The following is a 15,244-nucleotide window of genomic DNA, read 5'->3' as shown; positions in this document are numbered from 1 at the left end:
GTTTGTTTTCTGCTAAAGTTGGTTGAGCTCCCTTCATTTTGCAATTCTCTGTAACTCTCTTAACTCAAAGTTTGCGCATTTGTGTGTCGACCGTCTAAGCTTTCGAAACTATCTCTCCGAATGTGAGGTACGAAAAGCTGACACAACTATTATTTTGCAAATCACTGTAAACACTTTTAACCGTAGCTACTTGTAAAAACATACAAACACATAAATATGAATAGTTTCTAGTTTTCGTGAGCACCTGTGTGCCCCTGCGCTTTGCTGCAGCAACTTTACTTCACTCGCACACTGTGACAGTTGGCCCCAAAGTGCATGCGTACTTTATTCAACTAGTACTTTTATAGCGAAAATGACACACACACACAAACACATTTATATTTAGATAGTAACATGGCATGTGTGTGTGTACGTACGTACGTATGTGTATGCTCGAATGTTTGTGTTTTTTGTATGTTAAATTAATTAAAATTAATCTGATTACCTTTGTGTGCATTTTCCTTTTGAATTTTCCACTTTGTTGCAAAACTTAAATACTATTCTGTCGTGAAAGTAAGCAGAAATTCTTCGCTTTCATTTGTCACACACACACAAATACACTTAAGCATACATACACACACAGATGAGAGCGGCTGTGTATTTACATAGAAAATGCATTTAAATGAATTAAGAAAGTTGGTCAGAGCAAACAAAAAATGAAAATCTACGCGGTATATTTTGTGTGAATCGCTGTAGAAAAAAGAAACAGAAAATCCTAATCAAAAAAAGGGGAATTTTTGAAAGATTCATTATCGTACTTTGACTGCCTTAAGCTCTGTAAATGTGGAAAAAAGCGGTTGGTTCGCTGGCTGCTAACCTTGCTTGCCAACGTAGCTTGATTAGCTGCTATTAGCTAATTTTTTTTTAATCTATGTAAATCGCTAATTATTGACGCTTTTCAAGTGCATATTAACTTTGTAGAAGAAAAAAGTCCAAATAACAAAATAGCTTTTGAAATGCGAGTAGTATTACTGCACACTAGGGTGGATCGACAAAAAAAGTTTTTCCAGTCCACCCCTAGGATTAAAGATATTTTGAAGGCGATCGCAAAAAAAAATTTTATTTTTTTTTGCCACGCCCCCCCGATGGGCTATTTACTTTTTTTGACACTACGTCGCCATTTTAAGTCCGATTTTAATGAAAGAAGAAAAAGTTTCACAGAATTTAAAGGCCTTTTCGACAGACTAAAAAAAAATTGGAATTTAGGTATGATGTGAAACGAGATACCGACAGTCACTACTAGAATTTGAACTCGGAGTAAAAAATGATTAAGGTAAGAATTGTGGCGGCTTCCAAGCCATGAACAACGGTGTACGGCTCATTAAAATCGGACTTAAAATGGCGACGTAGTGTCAAAAAAAGTAAATAGCCCATCGGGGGGGGCGTGGCAAAAAAAAAAAATTTTTTTGGGATCGCCTTCAAAATATCTTTAATCCTAGGGGTGGACTGGAAAAACTTTTTTTTTTGTATGGGGACCGATCCGCACTACTGCACACTCACCTATAGCCGCCAACACGGCGTATGAGTAATTTCTTCTGTGGCAGCAAACGAAAAGGATTTTGATGGACTGCATTGATTTGACACGCCGTAGTCGCTGTCGCAAATGTCACGAAAGCCACGCATTTCCAAATTGTAATTATATTTAGCGCCAACAAAATGTAACTAAAATTATTTAATAACCGAGTAAGAGTGCTTTTGCGGTCGGCGACCACCAACGTCATCAGCGTCATCAGCGCCAGCAAAGCCAACCGACCGCCAAAACAAAATTACACCAACTCCATTTTAATTATACGCGCACTTTTTTTGTGTTGCGTGGAAAATTTATGCTTCCGCAATACATATGTATGTGCATAGTGTGTAATACATAAGGCCGTAACAGAAAAGAAGTTAGCCGTACGCCTTTGAATGTAAAGGACTTTGCAAGACAATTTAGAAAAAAAAAAACAATTTTTTAGGGTCGCCTTTTTAAGTTTTTTGTTCTCTCTTCGGCACTTACAGATGGTTTCTAAAGTATGACATATCGAAGTTTTGTATGGAGAAGAACTTGTTTTGTTCACAAGTTCACTGATTCAAGTACCCCGTTAAAGGACCATATTTCAGTTCTTTTTCCCCTAACGTTCCACCCTAATGCCAGTAAATCAAAGCTAGCTAAAAATCATTCAACTTTTGCTAAGGAATTATTTCGATTATTCCTGTACAAATATTTAAAAAAATAAAAAGTTTATTGCCGAATGTAGGCTCGCTAAATTTTATTTTATTTTTTCGAAAAAGCCTTGCAAAAATACTTTAGTCTGAGGGTGTACGGTGCAATCTGTTTTTGCTTGCTTGTAAGGTTGTACAATCTAATGCATGTACATACAATGTATAAAACAACACATTTCATTAAATTAAATTTTTCTGTTTTCCGTTTTCCTTTTGTTTTTGTGTAATTTGTTTATAATTTATGTTTGTATTATGGCAGCGGCAATTGCGCCGACAGTTGAAGGATTGAAATGGTGTTGGTGTTGGTGTTGGTGTTGGTGTTGGTGTTGGTTTGATTTGGTTTCCTGGCTGGTTGGTGGTTGACTGATTTAGTTATGTGATTTGCCGCGCTAGTTGTTGTTGTACGTGAAATTTCACCCGTTTGACGGCAGCGCTGACATGAGTTCTCAGCTGTGAAGCGGTTTTTGGGGTCTGCGGTTGTTTTGGTCGCCGGTTTCGCCCAAAATATGCGTGTGAGTTGATATGAAAAATTGAAATTTGCGGCTGCCGCAGTGAAATACGTCACAGGTGTATGTATGTACCGTGACGAGTTGATGTGTAGGCAAAAGTGTACGTGAGGGTGTTTGTGTGTGCCATAGTCTAACCGCAAATTTTAACAAAGTTGTAGGCTGATGTTGGAGTAAGCAGTAAATTTTGATAAATTCATCAGCGACGAATAGACCGACATATTCTATCATTCGACCGCGACCAGCGAAGTAGTTATTTGCTTTTTGTCGTTAGCTTACTTAACCGGTGCTATGGCATGCGAGTTTATTGCGATCAAAAGGAAGAATTACTTCAGGCTTACTTACATATACATAAGTAGCGAATAAACCTTTGTGGAGCAGGATGATTTCAAGAAGGACCAAAAATTTAGAAAATTTCGTTATTCGCCAAAAAAAAAATTCGTGTTTTTCTTTTAAATGTTTTAAAAAATAGAAAGCGGGGCAAAGTTTAACGTTAACGTCAATGATGACAGGTATTTTATAAGGGTCTATGATACTATTTTTATGAGCCCACCAAGCAGGTCAGATGACGCACACACCACTAAGGGCTTACCCTTGCCACCACTCACTCTGTTCACGGGTGGTTTAGCAAGATACTCAAAAAAATTTGAGAACCTGCTGAACGTGTAGCCAAGGCGAATGACGAAAAAGACAAAAAAACCTTTTTAAAAAGAGTATGGAGTTTAAACAAATTACACTAGTCGACAAGAAATTTGATTCAACCCATAACTCTTAAGCACATTTTTTGGCTGAATTCGAACATGAAGTCAAAATTTAAATAAAATACAATATGTTTTCAGATTTAGATTAAATAATAAAAACTAAAGACCAGCTTCTGTTTGTGATTAAGAAAAACCGACCCCTGCACCATCTAATGGGTAAATTGTGAGTGGTGTTATTTCTTTCCATTTAAAACAAATCGGATCAGAAAAACAGATTTCCCAAATATCTCGACTCTATGTACTATACATTTCAAATATAAACCGAATCGAAATAAAAAACAGGGGTTTTCCAAATACATACCTCGTCTCCTGCGCCATCTAACGGATTAAATCCAAGTTTGAAGTTTCAAGCCTCAAGCTCATCGGGAAGTTGGTTAAAAGTTGACTGCACGATGTCTACCAAAAAATGTCGCCTTTTTATTGCCCCCTTTCTCTTTTCGTGTTCGATTCTAAAATAAAGGCAAACGGTGGTAAAATTTTCTGTTCTTTTTTTAAAATGTTACACTCTTGTAAGGCAAAAAAGGCACATTCTCTGCCCTTTGATGCTTTGCCAGGCGAGAAGGTTGCCCTGAAAATCAGATTGTTGCCTAAAACGACAATTATTATGAAGTACGCGAGCCGTTCGGCGGCCCGGACAATGAGGAATATAGCGTTCACGCAAGCTTTACTGGTGGTTTATTTATGTGCAGGACTTGCAGTCACAGGTATAGCGCCAACAGTTTTTGAATCAAAAATGGAAAACAGATAGGCTTGGCGTAATAAATATTGCTTAGGATTCGAACTTAGTAATTCATATAAACTGTCGGATTTTGTAGCACTTTCCTACCAGAGGTTTAAGACATAAAAAGGAAGAGGGCCGCTTAGAAAGAGGTTTCAAAAAAACCTTAAAGTAGGCATTTGAAGAACGTCGCGTAGAATCCCACTGGGTATTTCATAGAACACAAATCCCTCCGTTATCCCACCTCTGTAAGATGAATCATTCAGACACGAACGGCGTTTCTGGAAGCTGAACGCAGAAATGCCAGAAAAAATATTTAGACACAAAGGATATACGGAAGGTTATGTGAGAAGTCAGCTATAGCTTAAACAAAAATGCTTATGACACCACAAGCTAAATCACGAATAATTTTAAATATGTCTGCTCTGAAATTAAAAAAAAAAATGTATATCGACAAATGTACTGAAGTAAGAAACGCGACTGGAATTTTGTATAGCTCTCATGTCTTGCGGTGGTTTTATCTGTACAAAAACTTTATTTTTTATAACTCCAGCCAATTTAGTAGGTAATTATTTTGCCGATTTTTGAAAGGAAGAAAGTTGTTCCACTCCGTTATCGAGTAGAGAGTATGGCGGCTTAAATCGCGAGTGCGCATTTCGGAACACTTCAGGTCGTACATATAAAGTTCTTGAAAAAAAAATTAAAGATCACCTTTTCAACATTTTTAACATATTCTCGGTCTCTATTCGCATCGATTCGTGTCATCACCGCTGCTGCAAAAATGGACCCAAATATAACGGAAAACATTTGAAAAGGGATGCTTTGTAAACTTTACAATTCAGACAATTCATTTCATGATTGAGCGAGATGACCTTGAATTATTTTAAAGACCCCTAGGGCGTGTGTTTATTTTCATTAATTGGCTTAAGGAGGTAGCATGCAATAATAGCAGTTTTGTTGGTTCAATCTTATAGTTCATTTCCACCAAGACTTAACTGCCCATTGGAAAAAGCATTTACAACTCGAAGGGAGTAATTGCTCATATTAAGTGCAAGCAATCGAAAGCAAAAAAGCAAAAAGTAAGAAATAAACTTTGCTGATCACCCCAAGTTAACGTTATGTGCACTTACCTGACAGCTCAGTTGACTGTAGTTAAGCTCTTGGTGGAAATGGGCTATAAGCCTTCCCATATATTAAAATCACGGTGCCTGTTCAAGTGAATAAAACAAAAAAATTTGTGTGTGGTTTGTTGAAAAGCCCAACAAAACCCAAAGTAGACCATTTTTAACCGAATTAAAAAAAAAAAGAAGGAGGCTATCAATTCGTCCGAATAATTTTTTTTTTGTATATTTGTTACCGCATAACTTTGGAACACGCTAACCGATTTCTATAATTTTTTTTTTTTTAGAGGAAAGGCTGCGCCATACTTATTTGGTTTAGATCGGATCGTTGGATTACGCAGAAACTAACGGTATTCATAAATTTTTATATGAGAATTGAAGTCGGTTTTGTTTTTTGCTTAAAAATTACTTGTTATTTTAATTTATCATTCTTTAAAATAAGACTAAAACGCGGTTTGTCCTATGGTTCCCAGTAAAGAAGTAAGACAGAGTATTGAAGAAAAATAATGCGCTTATTCGAGCTAAACAGGCCGTTTGAATTTGATAAATGGAATCTCTAAGAATTAACCAAAGCTGTGCATTTTCATTAATCTGAAATCTCAATGGATGCAAGTGATTAATTCACTGCAATTTTCCTATCTGACCATCGGTGTAGCGCCATAACACTTACATATACATACATATCCATGTATGTACTCTTCTGTACACATCACCCACATTTTCATTTGCCAAGGCATAATTGCTGTATAACTATGCAATGACCTACGGAGATTTAAGTACTTACATATATCTGTAGTGTTTCTTGCTGCTTTCGGCATAGTTTGAGGCCATTTACCTACTGCGTGCAGATTTCTACTGAGAAGTGTTGAGGTTGCGATAATGATTGTTCATAGATAAATATATACATATCTACATTGTACTTAGGTGTGTGTGTGTTTGTATTCACTTCAGTGCCACAGAATACTTTGGGGACCCAAAAACCAATAACTAAAAGTTTAATTACTTTAGCGATTTGGTGCCTTAATCAAATCAAATGAAAAGGAAAGTGGGAAAATATGCTTGCAAACAAAAAAAAAAAAAAATCTGGTATGTATGCTTAATGCATAGACGAAAACTAAAATTGCAGCTTGGCCGTATGCCTGCAACTATTCTTATTGTTCTATTAAATAATCATAAGCCAGAAAAGGGGGCATTGATTTCGGTGTTTGGATGGACTCTTCAGAGTAGAGAAAAGAGAAATTTGCCTATTCACATACATATTTATTAATCACAAAATGAAATTAAAATTTGGTTAAGCGGCGGTAAGAGTCGAATGGATTGGCTCCTCACACATTTTCAGTTGGTGTTAGGACAAAAGGATATGCCTTAAAGCAAAACAATCTGTTGTCATTCGTTACTGCCTGGGACAACATTATGGCGGAAGCACAGCAAATATATTTTCAGAGTCAATTTATATAGAATTTTCGGTCTTGTCGCTATTATTTGTATCATATCTTAGCATTTTTTCTTCAAAAAGTTATTCGCCGTATAAAACATAAATAAAATATGTACGCAATATTTTTGTTGTAGTTGAATTTATTTGACTTTTCGATGTCACAACTTATACAACTGTCGCTTCTATCGCCTAGCTCGTACTGCTGCTGCGTAGAAATGATAAACGCAACGTGCGTGCCTCTAAGTTTACCAATCAGCGGTATCTGTTCCTACCGCATTACCGCTGACTGTCTAAGCAACGACCTTTGTGTTTCAAATAAGCTGTGTGCGCGCGCCTGCTTCGCTTGTAAACTAAATTATGAGAACACGGTGTACTCTCAGAGGGGCTGGTGGCTTTACGCTAAAGCGGCTTAAAATCGCACGGTGGTTTAAAGTTGCATTAAAATATGTTTTCAGAACAACAGCTATTTTTGCAAACCATTATCTTTCACAAAGGAGCCTAAATGGGTTCTAGTTGCGCCTGCAATTCCAACTCATCAAGCCCATAAATGAATCTAGTAAATATAGTATTTATTATTAAGCTAACAGTCCCATACCGAAAAGTATTCTAAATGCTGTGATCAGCGCTCGATTTTCGCTTGTTGCTACAAAGTTTATATCAAAATTCAATTTCACATATTTTCTTTTAACTAGTCAGCGACACTGTGCCACCAAAGCATTGCATGTGGCCCAATTACGTTCGCGTCACGTTGGGATGCGCATCGCGGCAGCGCTACAACGCGACGTGTCAATTTGCAGTGCACCCAAAGGAGCAGTGTGGCAAGCAGCCGTAATACAAACGCTTGGGGCCGACCTAAAACTGCGTTAAAATTATGTAAACCCAGGACTAGGCATGGACGCAGCTACATAACTATCTAACATAATAGCCTAAGGTCAGCATCTTACACACATATACATATACATACATAGATACTTACGCGTAAATGTACACACACACAAGCCTATGTATGATCGTAATTTACGTAAGCACGCTTCTACTTACATAGTTATGCAGCTCATTTGGGCTTGTAAATGAGCGTGGCCGGGCACGTTGTACACACAACCCCAGGGATGGCACCACGGCGCTATGATCAAAGCGATATGCGCGTTGAGGTGAGGTACCGGCAGACCAGCGTACAAGGCGCCTACCGCTGCACCGGCGCACATCTCACACCTAATGCCTCAATGAAAGCTTCAAGCAAGCTTAATAGCTGATGGGATGCTTAGTTAGTTAGTTTGGCAGAAAGTGTGTTGGCGAATTTTAATACTCGCTGCTGAATTTTGAAAATACTTCGCCGAGACTGCAAAGTGGCAATCAAATTGATTTATTTTAGTTGTTTACGTGCAAGCGGCGACAAAAGTTTATGCTTTACTTTGTTTACAGTTATTTACATTAAATAGAGAGGCTATAGCCAGAGTGAGTGCGTGCGTGTGTGTGTGTGTGTGCGTGCGCTTATAATATTTACATACAAGCTTTTGTTCTGGACTCTGGCGCTTAAGTACTTGTGTAAGCACAAATCATGGAGGCAAGCCAGCAGGCAAGCAGAGTTTGGTATTCCCTGTAGGGAAATAAATTAGTTTAAAGTTTATTTTTGAACTACGCATTGAGCGGTGCATGGATGGGAATTCAGTAGCAGAGGTTTAGTTTGATTTAATAAGAAGAGAACAAATTTATTCTTTGGTTATTGGGATATGGAGATTGTATGTACATAGCTATGTATATGACCCCACAAAATGAGGAGCTGTGTTTTTCGCAGATGTTCTGCGGCAAGAAAGCCTTCTTTTCAATTGCCTTCCAAGTCCAAATAGCATATTTTGGCAATAGTTGTTCTTCGTTTGATCACCAGGCTGCCATCATTGGTGTTGATAATGCTGGAGTCTTGGTGGAAAAAGCTCTTCGACTCGGCACCCATAGGTGGATAACAGAAGTAAAGGCGCCCACGAACAGAATGGAAGTACCAACTGCAAAAGGACCTGCTCTCGAGACGAGCAACTGAAGGAAATTCGCGCAAGAAAGAAGCAATTGGAGAAGGTTTTTGGTTCCAGCCCAAACCGAAAATAAGAAGGAGAAGAAGAATTAGTTGGTTCATGAAAGTTTTCACTCAGTACCGTCTGAGTCTTGTTTAACATTTTAATGGATCTTATCCGCGGTAATTGGAGCACACAGCGGAATCTCGTGTCCTGTTGGACCCAGTACACTAAGCTTGCAATTCTGTATTTGTGCTCTACCAGCACTTCGCTGTTGACTTAAGATAGAAGAGCCGCGTATTTGACCCCTGTGCATTCAAACCGTATTATTGCTGTCCTTGACCCCTTTTGGCCGAGTGGTGGGACAAGAGTTTCGGTTCTACTTAGATGCTCTTCTTGAATATTCTCTGGACATTTGTTACAGGTTTCCATCTGTAGGTCTCGGGTGTGAAAACATTGAAGATTCCGAAAGTAGCTGGCTTCTTTGCTCAGCTTTTCCTCCATCGGGGAACGGGGCGATTCATTCATTGATCAAATCCCACACGCCATCCCTGGTCAGGTATAATAAACATCCCACGCACACATCGTCTATCACATCCCCAAGATTCCGGTGATGCCAGCCTCATATTCATGAAGGAAATCTAGCTATCGGATGGAGGGTCCGGACATTCTAGGTGCAAACCGTATTCCTTGTTCTGTAAGCGGGGTCGTCAGCGTTAAGACAGATAACTATCCGAGGTTCATCCTTTCATTGCTGGTATGTTTTGCGTCTCTGGCCCCAAGCTCAGCGTAAAACCTATTGCTGGGAGAGTCTCTAAATATGCGACTTTATATAGGCGCCGCCTACTTCACGACCTACTGGTGATCAGAACCTGATGACTTCAGTTTGTCTCTAAACGGAATAAGTATGAAATGCTCCGCATTGAGCATAGTCGAGCAACGTAACTGCATACCCAGATGGATCACTATTTCGCATAACAGATCGGCAGCAGCCGAAGTTTTTCAGTTTCCATCTTTAGTGCCTTTGGCGTCAAATGGAAAATAAGCACAAGAGCATCCCAGTCCTACCGGGTGCTTATTAAGTAGCTGAGATATGTGCAACGTTCCTGCGAGTATATTTTCTGACCATCTTTTACGAATAAGCACGGCCGCAGATACCCGCAGCAGCATGTTTCTCCGAACTCAGCGGAGCTGCCAGAAGAGAGATGCCAGTGAACTAGAAACAATAGGATTTAACACAATATTACTAAGCCATTGGCGCTTTAGCCGCAGGCAACTGCAAAGACAACAACTAACTAACCAACTACTCGGTACGAGGTATAGTAGTATATAAAGCATGTTCCATAAAATGAGCAGATAAAATCTGAGAGTAAAATGAACTTTCCGTTATGGGAAGCAGGGAGCGTTTTGACTGGACGACGGAACTAAGCAAGTCAAGACTTGATTGCATTGCTTTATATTAAATTTATGAAATTTATGGACATACATACATAAATATGTATGATTGCAAGTATGTAGTTGTATGTAATAAACAAACTGCATAGCTTAATGGCAACAACAATAGCAACAACTGTAGGTAGTAAGTCCAAAGCAGCTGTGGAGTTAAAGCTCTACTTACATATTTACAAATTATGTAATTGTTTACAAGTTGTCGCAACAATTTGTTGTTGTTGTGATTTTGTTGTTATAGTCTTGTTACACTTTGTGGCTATTTGCTTTGTTCATCCGAGGAAGTAGAGAGGAAAACAAGCATCCTGCTTGTGTTTATTGGCAGAAAATTTCTCGGCTTAGTTTTGTTGATTTCAGTATCGTCTGAACGACGGAAAAACAATTTTAAACAAAATTTTATGGAAATTTACGAAATGTATGGAAATTTAGTGTAGTCCCCTGTTAATTCTAGATACCTGCTGAAAAAACGATTTTAACGAGACTTCCAAGCCTATTGCAAAGTTAGTACTCTTCAGCAAAGTTATTCTTAGCTATTGGACCATTTTGATTGGCTCGCACTTTTTCAATGGCCAACTATGTATAAGCACTAACTGAGTGACAAAGATACGGGCACATCATGCCACTAAGGCACATCAAGCCACTTCAAGCCTGTGCGAGGACTACTTGGGAATGAGCCACCAGCCAAGAAGAAGAATACTTATTGGCCGAAAACTACCTTAACCCGATTAAGCAAAACCCGAAAAGTTTAAAAATTATATATAACGATTCCGTAAATTCCACCGCGCTCACAACCCTCTAACCAATTAGAAATTACATTTGAAAGGGAACTACCGACCGTCTATCAGAAATTGCCTCTAGAGAGGCTTATAGATTCCCCGACTACTGCAGTGTATTCCAGGATAAGATATATGCAATTGCTGGTAAGCATGATTGACATCGATCCATGAAAACTCGCCTTCGTTATGCATAGTCAAGCTGATACATATTTTGGCCCCTAGATCGGTAATGACTAACTCTTTATGCGTTTAACAATACCGAAAATCCCCACAATATCTTTTTTAAGCACATTGTCAATCTCTATAAGGTCCCGGGAGAGCATTAAGAGAAACGGAGAATACTGTCCTTCTTGAGATATTTGTCATCACGGGTCAAGAAGACGGCCAGAGCACCTACCTAGGTAAAGTAGTCTGCAAACAAACGCCCTCACTCTGACTACTGCTTTTAAAACCGAAACTTCAGATTCTAAAGGTAGTACTAATGGTGCTCTGGAATGTTAGTCACATTTCCGTAAAAGGGTCTGCTACGAAAAAAAATATCCGCCAGAAAGTCAAAAGGATTTAAAGATAAGTAGGGCGTCACATTGGGTCTGTGTGGGCTCTTAGCACAAACTTCATAACATTTGCCCGTCTAACCCACGGTCACGTAACATCTCTTCACTAAATGCCTCCAAACAGTAATTTACCTTTAGCGTGAAGAAAACGATTGAAAGTCTAGCCAATCTAGGTTATGTATGTAGACCCTACTACAACAAACCTACTAAAATTCTGCACTCACGGTTACCCATTCTTGCCTTGGAATATTTTTTATTATTTTTTTTATTTATTTTATAATTTGTAAGCGTCATAGCAGCCTTGTCTTAAAAATAAAATTCTAAAATAATGATAAAAAATTGAGCGAAAACTAAAAACTCCAATTTCAACGGTGAGGAAACGATTTTATTCTATAGATTGTAACCGTTTTGTTATTGTTGATGTAGCAGCACTACTAAGCCCCGCCTATTTCGGTTTGTTTAGCAATCGGGATTGAGTTGGCATGTTTAGAGGTGGTTGGTGTCGTGCGGGGAGTCTCCGCATGCCGGACACCAATTGGGGGTATGGGGTCGCGTTTTGACTCGTAGCTGTTGAGGCGGCTCCAAATTTCCCACCCGTAACTGAGCCAAAGCCGGTTATACGTACAGGAATGACCCGAGTTTTACCGACCAAAAGCTGTTGTATCGGCGAACTCCATTAAATCGTGACCGTCACAGTCCCTGGTTGTGAGTCTTTATGTTCTCATTTTGGTTGTTGGTGTTTCCAACAGGATATAAAATTTCAGAACGTTTCGGAATATTTTGGAAATGTTTCAACTTTGCTTTTTATGAATAGCTTTTCGAGAATTTTCTTAGCATCGCGCGGGATATACAGGGGTATTTTTTGGCAGTTAGGCGGCACTTTGCCTAAGTTTTTTCTCAGCCGCTCAAGATTTACCGCTAATTTTGTGCTAAGCTCTGAACTTTTGGTTGGAATGTTTCGGAAATTTCCAAATTAATTTTTCCTTTTTGCGAAAACCTTAAAAACACCTATGTAGAGTGTACCCTCATTTTAGAGCTTAACTGCCTAATCTGTAATTAAAAAAAATAATCTCAGTTTAAACAGCAGCATAAAAGCATCAACACAATTAATGACCTTATATGCAGTTCTCTATCCTCTATAGATTTACTGCTCCTGCAGTACGCATAGTAATTTTCCGTGCGAATTTGCAATTTTCTTTCGGCATTAAAAATTTTTTGGCTTCCTTTGTATTTATTTGCTGTGTTATTTTTGTGTAGTAAAAAACATTTTTTGATGGGAAGTGGCGCGGAAAGTTAACGAAAATTTGTGGAAAGATGCGCTTAGAAAGTAAATACAAACAACAATAATAAAGCTACTAGCAAACCACTTTCAAGTCTCGACTTTAAAGACACACTAAAGGCCGTTTTGCTGGCGCAACGCAGCATACTTTTAAGAGCCCTCCCATAAACGTTAAGCAGCTCAAAAAAAAATGGCGCTCAAAAGCGACGCGACTTCGACGGGTGGTTTGAGAACTTTTAGCTATTTGCTACTTCTTTTGCTGACGGCAGGCTGCTTCTTTTTTTTTTTACAGTTATTCACACATTTGAGTGGTGAAATAGGTATTTTTGTAATTACGTATGGCACTGTGTGTGTGTGCGTGACGCGCGTGTGTTTCCAGCTTAAACAAAAAAAAAAAAAAAACGACATCACAATCTGCTTAACGTTGCACGTAAAATATAAGGCCATTTGTGGAAATTTGATATTTATCACCAAATTGTTTTTTTTTTTTTATTTCACAGCAGAGTGGTAATCAGTGAATGCTTAATGTGCGTAACCGCTACCGTGGCAATAACAACAATTTCATGTAAAAAATAGCAATTGAGGTAAATGTTTAATGAGGTTTTGGGGTAATAACAATTATTGCGCCTATAAGTATGTACTAAATTTGAGTGTACTATCGCGATAGTGATGAAATCTTTGTGGGGTGCGATGTACGCTTGGTAGGGGGGGATGGTAGGAATGGGGGTTGAAAAATGACACAGTGACACGTGAGAGGAAGCAGGTGGTGGTAATTTGCCTTATTGCTTACGAGTACTGAACTTGTGTATGCTTTTATTGTTTAAACTGTCATCTACGTAAATGGTTGCGATATTAAATCCCAGCGAGAAGGATACATTTTTAGGGAGCAGAGTAAAGGATTTTCCTCCAAGTTCCCGAAGTTTTTATGAGATCTAGGCCATTCTGCTAAACAGCCGCCGCCATAAGTGTCTGAAAGGACAAAGTCTTGCTGCACTGATTCGTAAATGATTACTGTCAGCCTCCATGGTTGCCACTTAGCTAGCTACTTCGAGCTCTGACGGTCTAACACCGAATAGAAGAAACTCGTTTCTTTGCATATCGAAGTTTTTTCCTAGCGCGTGCAGAGCAGACTTGCAGCTCATCTCTTCAGTGTAGCTAGCGGGTTCTCAAAGGATGTCTTTATGTGCATCCAGTCTGGGCAGACGATCTCAAGAGCAACGATGCCATGCTATGGTTCTCATATCAGCCTGATTTTTGGAGCGGAGACCTCTGCTTGCAACACTGTGACATATTTGTCGAATTTACCTCCAAATCGCAGGATAGAAACTGTAAGTTTTTTGGACCTAATAAGAGGCTGCTGCTCAATGTAAAACCTCAGATAAACTTCTTCTTAGCAAATCCGAATTGAAACTTTTTTACAACTCAAGTTCTGAGTCTCTAGATACGTTTAATGAAATAGAGCTATTCCTTCCGAAACTCACTTTGCGCTGTACGCGGAACACTACGCGGAACTGTTCATGTCACATTGGATTTCAAAATTTCCATTATTGTATCAGATAAGTCCTATGCAGTAGCGTTTCAGAGAGACCTCTGGCTAAGTAGCTAATCGACGGCTAGTATAGCATCATCTGCTTGTGCTATTAAGACTTGTGTCAGGTAAAATGCAACACGAAGAATTAAATAAATCTCACTTAAGGCTTAGATGAATCAGGAAAATTTGGATATGCAGGATTATTTCATTTAATTTAATTTGCAGATATTAACAAAATAATTTTGCGGCCCGCGAGGCTATTTAAGCTACTCAATGATCTTAATATTTTTTTGAGTCTTAATGCTTAATAAGAGAAAGAACAAATAATCTTTGCAAATCTCTAAAATTTCGTCAAATAGCTTGGTATATCGGCTAAGATAATAATTTAACAGCTTTGGTTAGATTTTATTAAATCAAATTATAAAAAATTTTACTTATAATGTACATATGTATAATGCATTTATTTACATATCTTCCTTGCGGGGATCCTCAATTATATCTCGAATATCGCTCAAATAAAATTAAAAAAAAAAAATCAAAGGTAAATACGATACATCAGCTGACAGCTACATAAAAACGCAGTTAAATTAAAGTAAATACTTCGCGGTCAATTAAATGCACAGTCCTATATTATTCAATCCGGCACGCCATCTCCCCCCCCCCCCAGCACTCGGCATCAACACATCGCATCACTTCGCGTCACATTGCATCCCATCGAAGCCATCCGAAAAGGGATTAAATTTATTCGTGCGGTTGTATGCCGATGTGTCGATTGACGATTGTTTTTTTCGCCAATAGTTGTTGTTTTTCATGGTATTCACGATTGTATTCACTTGTTAATTAAAATTTCACAAAAAATTCGTGGAA

The sequence above is a fragment of the Rhagoletis pomonella genome, unplaced genomic scaffold, assembly GCF_013731165.1.
Source record: "Rhagoletis pomonella isolate Grant_MI unplaced genomic scaffold, Rhpom_1.0 Rhpom_scaffold_00006, whole genome shotgun sequence".
In the NCBI taxonomy this organism is placed as follows: domain Eukaryota; kingdom Metazoa; phylum Arthropoda; class Insecta; order Diptera; family Tephritidae; genus Rhagoletis; species Rhagoletis pomonella.
This window is presented reverse-complemented; position numbering follows the sequence as displayed.